We start from the raw sequence: 15,479 nt of genomic DNA on the forward strand, positions 1-15,479 counted from the left end.
TCCCATGGCCACTGCAACAAAATTGGATAAGGATACTGGTATATTAGTAGATATTACTGATTACAGAGGTATGATTGGCTCACTACTCTATCTAACTGCTAGTAGACCTGATATCATGTATGCTACCTGTCTTTATGCAAGATTTCAAGCAGATCCAAGAGAACCTCACTTAACAGCTATGAAAAGAATTTTCAAGTATCTTAAGGGAACAGCTGATCTGGGATTGTGGTATCCCAGGGAATCAGACTTTAAGCTAATAGGTTACTCAGATGCATATTTTGCAGGATGCAAAATTGACAGGAAAAGCACAAGTGGAAGCTGCCAATTTCTTGAAGGCAGATTGGTTTCTTGGTTTAGCAAGAAACAAAAGTCAATTTCCACATCAACTGCAGAAGCAGAGTATATTGCTGCAGGGAGCTGTTGTGCACAGATTCTTTGGATGAAGAATCAGTTACTGGATTATGGGTTAACATACTTTAAAATCCCTATTTACTGTGACAATCAAAGTGCTATTGCTATGACAGGTAATCCAGTTCAACACTCAATGACAAAGCATATCAGCATTAGGTACCACTTCATAAGGGAACATATGGATGAAGGTACAGTGGAATTGCACTTTGTTCCAACAGATCAACAACTAGCAGATATCTTCACAAAACCACTGTGTGAAGCTACTTTTACAAGATTGGTAAATGAACTTGGAATGGTTTCAGGTTCTTTCTCTAAGTCTGCTTAGTTTATGATTCTGTTTCATTAGACTTTATGATCAGTATTTACAGATATTACTATCTTTATGTATTTTGTGCTTAATTGAAAATTGCTTAAGTACTGATTGTTGTCTGATGTGAATTTCTACACACTGATAGTGATATGAATGTTTCTGTGACTATTCAATCCAATGAGGATAACTATGCTAGATGCTGACCTAGTAATCTTTAATATACTAAAGATCCCATGTTTGAAGTAATTGTTTATGTGGAGCTCTGTTAACACAAGCAAATTCTGATATTGAGCTTAGTTAAGTTTACTTTGTCTATCTTATTACTAAGTCAAAAACTAAAATAATGCTTCTTATCAGTTAAGTTCTGATGTCAGTAAATCTGGTGAATGTACTAAGTGTTGATAAGCCTCACTTATCAAAAGAAAAGAAAAAGAAAAAGAAATAAAAATTAGGTACTCCTTTGAGGTCTAGAGTAAAAATGTGGAAGGGACGACCCAAGTGCATTGCTGGTATTAAGTTATATGCATCAGAAAAGCAACTAAATATTTTCTTGGTGACTTTTCACACTCTATGATTACTAGAGAAATACTCTGATAATAGCATAAATTCTGATAAACATTTGTGACTCAGTTACACTGAGAAGCCATTTTAAAATGGAATTTCAAAAGATACATAAAATGAGCACAAAACAGTTGAGGTGGACTCATGCATGAACTTATTCTAAAGTAGACTTCAGAATCATGACAGATTTTGAGCAAAGTTCTTAGTTATGCCTTATTTCTAAGATGTACTGAAGTGAATCAGACTTTAATCTTTATCTGATATTTAGCTTACTGCACACACATACACTCCATATGAATGATGAAAATTACTGTGGTGATAAATGTTCTTTTAGATGAATAGTTTAAGTGTCAGTTGCATAAATTCTAAGGACAAGTAATGATGGAAGTTCTGATGATTAAGTTCTGAAGAAACGAAATCAGAATTTGTGTGAAGAATTACAGAAATAGGCCTTCACTTTTCGAGTTAAGGAATCATGTTCTAATGACTGCTAAGTTCTGATATAAGTCTAAGTTCTAATATTAAAATCTTGCTTCTTTACTTGACTTATTTGTGGCTAAAATCTGAAACAGTCTTATTTAAAATCAGAATATGTTTGGGTGAGATATTAACAGTCAACATAATTTGGGTTAGTGGTACTCGTCTATGCACAGTAATTTTTACTTGTTTCGTGTGCACATAAAATCATGTTTTAAGCTTTCAATGGCTGTCATTATTCTCATCAGTCTAGGGAGACGAGGTATAATTATATCTACCTGTAACCATTCAATTTTACTTGCGTCTCTTGGTATTCTATTGGTTATATAAACCAACACCTCATTCCAGCCAACACATCTCTCATTTTCTCTCAAACTCATTTTTTTTCTCTCATCAAAACATGGTTCGTTTCAACTTAGTTCTGAACTATGACACTTTTAATATAGAGTTGAGCTGTGCTGAGTGGAGGCAGGAGTGGCATGTCACTGCCATTACTGATAATATCTGGGACTCAGTTCCCCAAGAGGTTCTCACAGACCTCTTGTTCTTCTCTATGGACTATCATCGCCATCTTGAGCGTCTGGAAGAAGAAAGGAGAGAAGCTCTCCGACAGCAGGAGCGAATCATTCATCTTGATGTTCTCTTTGTTGAGAGTAGGAAGAAGAAATAATTGCAGCTATCTGTTTCTCTTCACCGTCAGCTTTGTCTGGCTTCTTAGCTTATGACTAAAGCTATTGATGTTAGGATTTGTAGCTTAGGACAATCTTGTAATTTTAAGCATGTAATTTAAATTTCATGAAATGTATTTGCTCAATATATTAATGAAATTTTATATTTGTGCAAGATTTTGTCTCTGAGTCATTTGATATTCTGATAATATTACTAATCCTGATACTAACCATATTCTGATGACTTTTTTAGCTCTGATGCAAATCAAGTTCTGATTCTGACGTGGCAGTATTTGTTTACTTGGTTTATTTATGATCATTCTCTCATTGGTCATATTTTTACAGAATATTGGTAAAGCAATAATAATAATTTATTAAGTGGGAACAATTTTAAAATTTAAAATAAAACTGAACGACCTTGATTAATGGGATTACTTGGTAAGTGGAACGGTTTTTCCTTGAAAAACTGCATGTGATAAGTAATGATTACTGAATACCCGTGCCCATTAATTATCTTTTACTGATGCATGTCTGACAGGTGTCTCAACGGTTACTTTTTCTACCGTGTATAAGTCAAAGAGAGAAAAGATTATAAAATCTTTTATTTACTTTCATATTTTATCTCTCTCTTTTTACTTTTATTCTCTCTCATCTACTGAAGATTTTTCATACAGACATTCTATCAAACACCTTACAGGCAATTTTCTTTCTCACGAATTCTCATGGCACCCAAGGACATCATTTTCGATGGAGCTACGTTTGTTCCTAATAACTTCTCCGCTATTCTTAGCAAGTCAGAAGCACCATCTGAACTTCACTTCATTCAGGACTTTCTTGCTAGTTCTGATATTGGGTATGCTCTGACTGAACCCGAAGCAGTCTCTGGTACTCAAGTCCTGGAGTTCTGGAGAAGCGGTGTATATGATGATGGTGGTGCTCAAGGGTCCCCAAGTATTATTTTTTCATCAGGGGAGGATGAGTATGTTGTGACATTGTCTACTGTTCGACAAGCACTGCAGCTACCTGAGAACTGTGTTTATTCTACTGTTGACGAGCCAGTTCTTCAAAACATGATGGCCAGTCTGGGATATGAGAGGACATTGGCAAAGTTGGGCCAGTTGAAGAGATCTTTCATAAGGAGGGAATGGAGTTTCTTCTTTGATTGTATAACCAAGGCTTTTGCAAACAAATGTTCCAATTTTAATGCAATTCCCATACACAGCCAACAAATCGGGTATGCTCTCATAAATCAAACTGATTTTGACTATGCAAGTGCTGTCTTAGGTTTCATTGGGGACAGAATGAATGAAGATAGATCTACTGTTTATTTTGCTAGATTCTGTCAGCTTATCTATGGTTTCTGTTGTGATAATAAGCCCCGAAATGCTAGTGAATTAATTTCATCATTCAGAATAGCTAAAAGAGCTTTTACTGACTTATTATCTACTGATAATAAGAAGCCTGTGTTAAGACCCCTCTTAATTCCTTTATCTGTCAAATAAGCCTTAATAACCTATGATCCCGTTAAATACACTGCACTATATCCTGATGTCCAACCGTCTGCACCTTATCCATCAGCACATACCACCTCTAATCAACCACCTCAAACTTTTCAACCTCAACCTTCAGATCCTACGGTGCAACCTTCATCTTCCAAACCTAAGAGGACTAAGAAAGTACCTCAGACACAACAGAAGAGAAGGAGATTCATTCTGCGAGATGAATCAGATGCTGATGAACATGTTCCTGTATTAGAACCTGTTGTTCTAGAAGCTGAGAAGGTCTCTTCTCAGGAGGATGTTGGTATTGGGAGTTCTAGGCCCCTAAAAAGGCTTAGAAAGCGTAATTCTGATGATACAGCTCCAAAAGTCTCCTTAAAAGCTAAAAGATTCAAAACATTGGCAAAAAGGCCTGAAGATTCTGGTAAAGGAATGGAAGTAGCAGCTAAGGAAGGGGGTCATGAATCTCTGATCTCACAAGACCCTATTGAAGCTCACAATTCTCCTAGTGCTGATCCAGACCTTCATGCAACTCATCACTCTCCATTATATGAGCCATAAATTACTCAAATTCCTACACCTCCAGTATCTCCAGTAACTGCTGATAACCAGGGGGCAAGTGATGAAATTGACATTCATAACTTGGAAGTGTCTCAGGTTCTGTAACTAGAAGCTCCACCAACTCATGTCACTCCATCAACAACACCAATTCCTGATGCTAATTTTAATCCAGAATTGCCTACAACACCTTCTCTGCATCTAGATACTGAAGATCAGATTTTAGGTGAGCATCAGAATATGGCTGTTGATCAGAACATAGTTGGAGATCAGCACTTAGAGGATGATGTTGAAGCCTTCATAGCCTCTCATACTGTTCTTTTATCAGAGGATGCTAAAGATGTTGACTCTATAAGTTCTTATGCTGTAAATGTTGATGCTGCTACAAATATAGATGCTGATGCAGCTGGTCCTTCTGGACATGCACCTCTACAAGCTCCTTCAAAAGCTGAGATTGTCCAAAAGTTTGTTACAGGGGAAGCACCAGTACCTTGGAGTGAAACTCCTAGAGGACAGGAGTGGACTAAGGAGTGGAACACAGTTGCCTTTGTTCCTACTGAAAAGATTCTTGCTGATCACTTGGCAAAAGCTGATGAAATGCTAGTTAATGATGATTTCAAAACACAGCTAAGAGTTACTGCACTAAGTACAAGGCACCTTCAAGGTCAACAATCTGTAACTCAGGCCAAGGTGGACAAGATTCAAGAAACCTTAATTCAGCAAGATACAGTTGTCAAGTTGGACAAGAAAAGGTTTTTCCAACCTTCCTTTGACAAAATTACCAACATTGAGAAAACCCAAGAGAAGCAACAATCTCAAATTGATAAAATTTTGAAAAATTAAGCTTCTCAGCAAGATCAACTCAATGAGATCCAATCCTCAGTGGAATTGCTTGTCTCTCTTCTTTTACCTGCTGATGCCAAAAAGGGGGAGAAGGTAATTAAGTCCAAATGCAAACCTGTTAAGACACTGAAGAAAAAGGATGATGGTAATGACCCGAGAAACTCTGGAATGGGTGGAGGTCATGGTCAAGGTAAAGATCATTCATCAAGTAAAGCCGGAACTACAAGTCATAGAACAAGTTCTGATACTGGGAGAAGAATAACTTCTGATACTGGTAAAAGGATAAGTTCTGATGAACTTTTGGAACTTGATGAAGAAATTTCAAGACAGTTATTTCTAAAAGAAAATCCAGGAATGGACTTTGAGAGTCTAAAGGAAGAAGAAGCTAGACTTAAGTTAGAAAAAGTTATCTCCAAATCTGAAGCTTCTGTTGTTGAAAAGAAACTTCCTACGGCTAAAGGCATTGTGATAAAAGAAAGGACAAATCTTGTGGCAACTAAGGCTAAATCACAATTGCAGATAGATCCAAGGTCCAAGGGCAAAGAAAAAGTTGGTGAACCTGTAAAGGTTTATGTGCCTCCTATGGATGAAGAAATTTCTGATGAAGATGTTAATATTACTCTGACTTCAAGGAAGATTTCTAAGACAACCTCTGACATGGCTCAAGTTGTTCAGAGTCAAGATATAGTTAGTTCTGATATAACTATGAAGCAAGCAACCTCTGACATAGCTCAAGTTGGCTTGATATCAGAAGATAAGTCAAAGGAAACCTCTGACATTGCTCATGTTAAATCCTCAAAGTTACTCCTACCAGGATTCACTAAAGCCAAACAGACTCAACCTTTGAAGACTGCAGCAAGTGGTTTTGAAGCAAGAGTGGTTACTGGAAAGGAATCAAGAGATAAATCTGGATTGGGTAGTGCTAATGAAAGAAGAGTGCAAAACACAACCAATGATCCAACTTCCTTAAGTGAATCAGGTGTTGGAGCAACTCCTGAAAGATTGAATCAACTTGAATCTGTACAGATGGTTTACCATACCTTCTTGAAAGAACACATCTTGTTATATTTCATGACAGATGGAAGGGTTTACCATATAAGGGAAAATGCTATACCACTGAAGTATTTTGAGGAACTAGAACATGTTTTATTCTTACTTCAAGTGAAGGACAGATTAACAGAAAGTGCTGTAAATTATTTGAAGACTCAAATTCAGAGACAGAAGAAGCTTTATTCTGTGAAGTCTCACAGCACATAATGTCCTAAGTACAGAGATCACAAGGGTGATATTGTTGAGATGAAGTCTAATACTGCAAAGATCTGAACATATCTTGGTATTAAGGGACTTGAATTCAATCTAGAGTCTGACAAAGCCTATGTCATCAGACTAGATCAGGAGTTGAGAAAAGCAAAAATTAATGATCTCAGATATGCTATCTTCCAAACTGGTGAAGATACTGCAGAGCTTAAAGATGCTAAAAGGAGGATGATTGATGAACTCAGATATGCTGAGAGATGTTTGTTAAAGAACTATCTCAGAACAACTCCTGACATCGAAGAGATCAGAAAGTGAAGCCAAGTCAAGATCTACAACTGCTCAAATTCTGATGTGTGTACAGATTAAAGTTGTTATCAGAAGTTAAAGTTGGTAAAGCTTTAAGGACTATAAGTTGTAGTTATCTAGTCAAATTATCATGCATTTGTACTTAATATTTTTGACATCATCAAATATCTGTTAAACTTGTATATTATGCTAATTTACAAGTTAGGGGAGATTGTTAGATATATTTGATAATGTCATGTCTAATATGATTTGTGTTTAGTTTTCAGATCTTATTTAAACAGGACAAATCAGTACTTAACTGGATATCAACACTTATACTGAAGACAGAACTTAAGTTATCAGTACTTAAGGTTCAGGAGATATTTATCAGGAGATAATATCATGACTTAAAGGAAACTTTCAGATAAGGAAGGCGGCTGATTGAAAGGAAAGAAGATCAAGACAAACGCAAGAAGAGATATGCATGAAGAAGGAATTCTATGAAGAATGGTATACTTGGAAGGAAAGATATCTGGTTGATATATTTTAGGAAGCAGAATTATATTCCATATCAATTAGCAATTATCTTGTAACTGTGTAGAATATAAACACAGACATAGGGTTTACACTATATGTGTTATCATTATCGAGAATAATAGTCATTGTAACCCTAACAGCTATAGTGATATTTGTTCATCACTGAGAGAGGACAGTTCTACATTGTAACAGATTTTAATAAAGTTTGTTTTCTGTTACTTGTGTTCTTTGAATTCGATTTGATTATGTTATACACTGTATTCAACCCCCATTCTACAGTGTGTGTGACCTAACACGGTAATCCTCTTATCATCAAAAGAGACATTGATAGATTCCATGACAACTCTTGTTCTTAAATTGTAGACTCTGAAGGCTTTTGTGGAAAGTGGATATCCAACAAAAATTCCTTCATCAGCTTTTAGATCAAATTTTGACAGCTGCTCAGGATGAGTCTTAAGAACAAAACACTTGCAACCAAATACATGAAAGTATTTCAGATTTGGTTTATTTTTCTTCACCATTTCATATGGTGTTTTTCCATGCTTGTTTATGAGTGTAGCATTTTGTGTAAAACAAGCAGCTTCAATGAGAGTCCTGTTCTTTCTTTCTATAACTTTATTTTGTTGTGGAGTTCCAGGTGCAGAAAATTCCTGTTTGATTCCATGATCTTTGCAGAACTCTTCCATGACTGAATTCTTGAACTCAACGCCATTATCACTCCTTATGATTTTAACAGAAATTTTGATCAATTTATCCAACTGTTTGACATGATCAGTTAGAGTAGATGTTGTTTCAGTCTTCTTGTGCAAGAAATACACCCAAGTGTATCTTGTGAACTCATCCACTATAACCATAGCATATTTCTTCTTTGCAATAGACATGACATTGACTGGACCAAATAGATCAACATGCAGTAGGTGATATGGCTCAAGAATTGATGACTCAGTTTTGCTCTTGAAAAAAGATTTTCTTTGTTTTGCCTTCTGACATGAATCACAAAGGCCATCAGGAGCAAATACTGTTTTTGGCAGTACTCTCACAAGATCTTTCTTTACAAGCTCATTTATATTGTTGAAATTTAAATGAGAGAGTTTCTTGTGCCAATTCCAGCTTTTTTCAATTAATGCTCTACTCAACAGACAGATTGCAGAACCATCAGTACTTGTTGAAAGTCTGGCTTCATAAATGTTACCATGTCTGTATCCTTTCAGAACCACTTTGCCTGTAGAATTACTTATAACTTCATAGTGTTCTTCAAAGAAATCCACATGATAACCTCTGTCACAGATTTGACTTATACTCAACAGATTATGTTTAAGTCCTGAGACTAGAGGTACTGTTTCAATGATGACATTCCCAAGATTGATCTTGCCATATCCCAGAGTTTTTCCAATGTTGACATCTCCATAAGAAACTCCTGGGCCAGCTTTCTCCACAAAATCTGATAGCAGGGCTTTATTTTCAGTCATATGTCCTGAACATCCACTATCCATAACTAGGATATTCTTCATGTTGCCCTGCAATCACAAAGACCACTAATGGTTAGTTTTAAGGACCCAGACTTGCTTGGATCCTTTGGCCTTTTTAACTTTGTTAACATTTGCAGCGGATTTAACATCAGAGTTTATGCTAACAATTTTCTTATCAGTATTAACAGTATCAGACTTTGCATCATACTTTACACTAGAAGGAATTAAAGCAACTTTCTTCAAAGAAGGTTTTATCTGATAATAATCATAGTACAAACTATGATATTCCTTACAAGTATAAATGGAATGCCATATACTACCACAATGAAAACAAGGATTTTGTGGCTTAAACCTAACAGACTGACTCTTAACTCCTGACTTACAAGGTAAGGAGTTTATATTCTTATTCTTCCTGTAAAAAGAAGCCAGATGATTAGAGTTTCCACAGTTATATCATTTCTTTCTAGGAGCATTAGGAATAAGCATATAATTGTTTCTTTTATTCACACCTTCCTTTCCATTCCTATTTTTCCTAGCTACCTTTACCTTGTTTATACTGGTAATCTCTTTAAGCTTATGTTTAAGCTGCTTCTTAGTCATTAAGCCTATGTTAACTTCAGTTGGTTTATCCTGTTCTAATTTGTCAGAAGTTGACTCTGCTATCACTTCTGTCTCAATATCTTTCATCTTTTCAGAATCAGACTTTACATTTTTGGCTACAAACTTAACAGGATTTACCTTTGGCTTAGTAGTCTGTTTAACAATAATTAACTTAACTTGTTCAGTTCCTTTTTTTACTTTTATCATCTCCATAACCTAAGCCCTCTTTCCAGTTTCCACTACTTAGTATATCCTGAGTTGCTCTTCTAGAGTTAGTCCAAGTCCTGATAATCTCTCTCTCCTTTTCTAACTCAGTTTTTAGAGATTTATTCATTTTTAGCACTTCATCTCTAATATAAAAGGCATCATCTCTTTCTTTCTGAGTTTGATGGAACTTGACTAACTCTTTTTCTAAATAATCATTCCTCTTTTTAAAAGCAAGATTTTCAGAAGTTAATCTCTCACATGTTAAAGTTTGATCTCTGTAACTAATAAACATGGTTTTAAGATATAATCTTAACTCAGTAATATCATCAGTATGAAAGGCATAAGTTGTTTGAGGTACCTTTAACTCAGCAGCATCAGAACTGTTATCAGCATTTGCCATCAAGGCATAGTTCTCATCATCTTTAGAATCTGAAGTGTCTGTCCAGTTTTTCTTTTTTGTGACAAGAGCCTTGCCTTTGTCACTCTTTCCTTTCTTGCAGTTAGGAGATATGTGGCCTTTCTCACCACAGTTGTAGCATTTGACATTTGAGTAATCTCCTCTGTCAGACTTTCCTCCTTTGCCTTCAGATTTTCTGAAACCCTTCTTATCAGAACTTCTTCCTTTCCTGGAAAACTTCTTTCCCTTTCTGAATTTTCAGTAGGCTATCTTTGTGATACTCTTCACCATAAGAGCGCATAATTTCATCATCTCTTCATCAGCATCTACTTCAGGTAAACTTTCAGTTTTTGAGTCATCATCATCATCAGAACTTGATGAATCTGAATCAGACTTTATGATGAGAGCCTTTCCTTTGCCTTTCTTTGAGGAAACCACTTTAAGGGATTCCTCCTCAGCTTTAAGAGCAACTGTCCTTGACTTTCTTCCATGTCTCTTGCTTCTTTGATCCATCTCAAGTTCATGAGTCTTGAGCATACCATAAATTTCATCAAGAGTAGTTTCATCAAGAGCATAGTTGTCTCTTATAGTAATTGACTTCAAATCTAAACTTTCAGGAAGAGCTAAAAGGAATTTAAGATTTGAATCTTCAAGATCATATTCCTTGTCCACCAGTGATAGATCATTCAAGTGTTTGACAAATCTGTCATATAAACTAGTAAATGACTCATCAGTTTTTGAGTCAAAGTGTTCATACTCTTGAGTGAGTATAGTCCTCTTGTTCTTCTTGATTGCATCAGTTCCCTGACACCTTGTTTCCAAAGCATCCCATATCTCCTTTGCAGTCTTGCATTGAATTACCCTGTTTGACATGACATCATCAATGGCACTATGCATCAAATGCCTTACCTTTACATCCTTGGCAATTATGAGATATCTTCAGCTGTGTATTCACTTTTCTCCTTTGGTATGGTCTTTGCTGCTGTTCTGCAACCACAACAGAGAGCTTGGTTGGCTTATGTGGTCCTTCATAAATTCTATCAAGGTATTTTGGATCTGTAACTTCCAGAAACATAGCCATCTTTACTTTCCATATGGGATACTCAGAAGGTCTCAGTATGGGAACCCTGATAGTCTCATATCGACTGTGGGTTTGAGTCTTTGGAGTTTCTTCAGATTTGGCGGGCTTGGTTGGATTTTTTGCTTCTGCAGACATGATTGTTTTGGATCTTTACTGTATGTGTGTTAACAAATAGGCTCTGATACCACTTGTTAGGTCACACAATGTTGTAGAAGGGGGTTGAATACAGTGTAGAATACAATCAAATCGATTTAAAACACAAGTAACAGAAAACAGATGTATTCGATATAATAGACTCTGTTACAATGGAACTGTTCTCTCTCAGTGATGAATAAATATCACGAGAGCTGCTACGTTACAATGTATGATCTTCTCGATGATCGTAACACATATAGTGTAAACCTATGTTTGTATTTATATAGACACACAGTTACAAGATAACTTATAATTGATATTAAATATAACTTTGTCTCCTAAAATATATCAATCAGATATCTTATATAATTCTTCTAGTCCTCTAACTCTTTTCATGCATATATTTTTCCTGTATTAGTCTCGATCTTCTTTCCTGTAAATCAACTTCTTTTCTTAATTGTTACTCCTCCAGTACTTAAGTTCTGATATCCAACTTCTGATATTATCTTCTGATAATCTAAGTCCTCATATCCTTAAGTCCTGACTTCCAGTAAGTCCTGATTCCAGTAAGAACTAATATTTCCTGTTAGTTAAGATCTGAAAACTAAACATGAAACATATTAGACATGACATCTCAAATATATCCAACACTCTTCATCTCTTTAGACTAGATATTCAGTTTGAAGAAATGAGACAAGCTGATGTGGCTGCACAACTGCGTCTTGAGGAAGAAAAATGTCAGCTCATGAGGTTGGTTTTGCAGGAGAATATCATTTCTCTTGCAGGTTATATGTCTCGAATCTTTCATCGGAGGACACAGAAGAAGTTGGAAGAAGAGAAGAAGAAGAAGGACGAGTAATTAGATTGTTTAGGGTTTTATTTTTAAAATTCTATAAAAATCTTGTACTCTAGTTCTTAATGATAAATAAAATATTCTATCTTCTCTGTTATCTTAAGTGATTACTTGTTTACTTTCTTCTCGTGTGTACTTAAATGCTTTTACATGATATATCCAAATCATTACTGTATGCTAAACTTCAAGTGTTTATAATAGTGCATGTGAATAAACTAATCTCTATTTAAGTTTACGTGATCACTTCATTACAGATTGAGCACACTACAGGAGGTAACAATTGTTAATGAAGAAATTTATGGAAGATTTAATTCTTAGTCATTAAGGATTATTATCTTTGAGTGTTGCATTCTATTAGAATTCTTTGAAACTTTCTTTTTCTCATCAAGAAAGTTGTTCACACTCACTTTTTAAAAATTACACATATTACATCTTAAATTTCTTCTCGCAACTGAAACACTTGAATTCTTTTCTCAAATGTTGCCAAAAATAAAGTGATATAATTCTTGAATTGTGCTCACCACTCGGAAACAACATTAAATTGGTTAGAGACTACTTGCTGAGTAGATCATAATGATACTAACTGTAGCACCCCCAATCCGGGGTCGGGGATCCGGGTTGTCACGAGTTCCATTTCCCTTAATAACACCCAATCTTAATAAATTATCAACTACTCTGTACTGTGACCCCACAATAAACACACACACCACAAGTTATAGTCTCAGAGATGAATATCCAAAAATAATCACAAGTCGTTTTATTCCACCATTATATGCCAATACACCTTAAAAAGGTTTCTGAATAAATTTACATTTCTTTGCCATTATTACAATTCATAAATATACATAATCCGGTACATCAAAAGTTGAAAGCCTAGCCTATTGGTAATTTCTATCTCAGCTACAGCGGCCTCAACGCTTCCCGAAAGCTATGGAACGTTTCCTATCCGCTTGCGAATTGGGAGCTTGGTCCTGTTCATCTTATCTATCTGATGTTGTGTGATGAAAAAAAGAAAGCAAGGGTGAGCAACAAGCCCACCGAAATAATATATATAATAATTTACAATATATGAGCATTCTCATAGTACTCAAGAAAGTCTTGGTTAAGAAGAAATGAACCAAGTTGATATCTTAATGCGATGAAGTCGCAAAATATTCAGTATATATATATATACTTTTCAAAATATTGAAAGTCCTCTTCCATGCATAATACAAACAGAGTTCCAGTGTATAACTGTATAAAAATACCGTTGCAAGGTGATCTCATATATCTAACCTTGTCTCAACGTTTTTCTGAAAATCTTTGTCATGCATAAGATAATCATTTACTAGATATAAGTTTAAAAGATGAAGTTACAAGATACTCCAATATACTTATATCTTTTCCAAATACTACTTGAACTACCACCGTTCAAGTTATAATTAGTTCAAAAGTTCATCACATAGATGAGACTACAAGATAATACTTGAATAGATTCAACCTTTAAAATATCATCAAAATGTGTTGGGTAAGTATTTGATGCAAACATCAAAATACGGTACTTTTCAAAATATTGGAAGTCCTCTTCCATGCATAATACACACAGAGTTCCAGTGTATAACTGTATAAAAATACCGTTGCAAGGTGATCTCATATATCTAACCTTGTCTCAACGTTTTTCTGAAAATCTTTGTCATGCATAAGATAATCATTTACTAGATATAAGTTTAAAAGATGAAGTTACAAGATACTCCAATATACTTATATCTTTTCCAAATACTACTTGAACTACCACCGTTCAAGTTATAATTAGTTTAAAAGTTCATCACATAGATGAGACTACAAGATAAAACTTGTATAGAATCAATCTTTAAAATATCACCAAAATAAAATGAAGTTACGAGATACTTCATTTGATGCAAACATCATTTTGAAAACTCGACCCTGCCAACACTCAACAATCGCCCAACCGTAGCCTTTCTATCGAAGTACTCTGGGTAGTGTTGCAGAAATATCCAATTGGATGATGAACTCATTACGGGAGTTTGCCGCGCCAGGAAGACCACTTACGATGATCAGTCGTAGTAGTGCAACCCCACCATTTTCTACATGTAGAGGAGAACCTGTCGGATTTACTTGTCAACCGAACACTGAACTCCTAAGGAATGGACCGCCTTAGCGGAACTTCCAGGCCATTTGGGCCAATATAATAAGGCTGGGCCGGCGCCACTCGACCACTTACGCCACTCCTAGTTCAGATGAAATCCATGACTCTGAAACGTAAAGCTCGTTCCCCCTTTCCCCAAGTAGAAACTTGTTGATACGGCTCCACCAAGAAGTCGTATCTAGTTTGAAAGGAGAACTCACCGATATTTCCCAGGCGATGCCTGTTAATGGATTAACTTGTTCCAAGAATTTTACTTCCCGAGTGTTGGGTAAGTAATCAGTTCATTTAACAAAACAGCAACCTTGTTGCGAATATAAAACACACCACAGAGCCGGATCCCTCAGGTTTTGAGCAAGTATTTAAATCCCCTTCGAAAGGAGGATCTTAAATATAAAAATGAGTTTTGGGATCCGCTCTAACTTTTAAAAATCATTTTGAAGACTCGCAAAACATTTTTAAGAATGTTTGGAGTGATGCTGATTTAACAAAATAAATCAGTCCCCATATATTAGAAAATATCTGAATATTATTATTTAAATAATATTTTCATAAAGAATAATCTTTATAAAAATAATTGAAGTAGAAGTTTTAAAACTCTTACTTGAATGAAAATTAAATAATCAAAGATATACTTATACAAAAGTACTATCTTTATTTGAATAATCGAAAATAAGTTTGATTATCGAAACATTATTCTTTAATAAAATAAAGAATATATCTCAGCAAATAATCGGAGTCATAGATTTTCAAATGAATATTCAAATAATATTCAATAAATAAATTAAGCTGAGTCATAAGCCCTCGAATGAATATTCAAAATAATATTCAATAATAAAATAAAGGAGTCATAAGTCCTCGGATGAATATTCGAAATAATATTCAATAATAAAATAAAGGAGTCATAAGTCCTCGGATGAATATTCGAAATAATATTCAATAATAAAATAAAGGAGTCATAAGTCCTCGGATGAATATTCGAAATAATATTCAATAATAAAATAAAGTTATCGAATAAACCTTATTCGATTAATAGTTTTGAAAACTATAACCATATATATATATATAAATATCTATATATAAAATCTACTCGGGATCCTCGACTCCCGGTTTTAGAAAATGTTTTCACCTTTGGGTCCCTATACTAAGGGTATATGCAAATTACCGCTATTCTCTAGCATAGGTATT

This window comes from Apium graveolens, chromosome 2 (genome assembly GCF_009905375.1).
Source record: "Apium graveolens cultivar Ventura chromosome 2, ASM990537v1, whole genome shotgun sequence".
Classification (NCBI taxonomy): Eukaryota; Viridiplantae; Streptophyta; class Magnoliopsida; order Apiales; family Apiaceae; genus Apium; species Apium graveolens.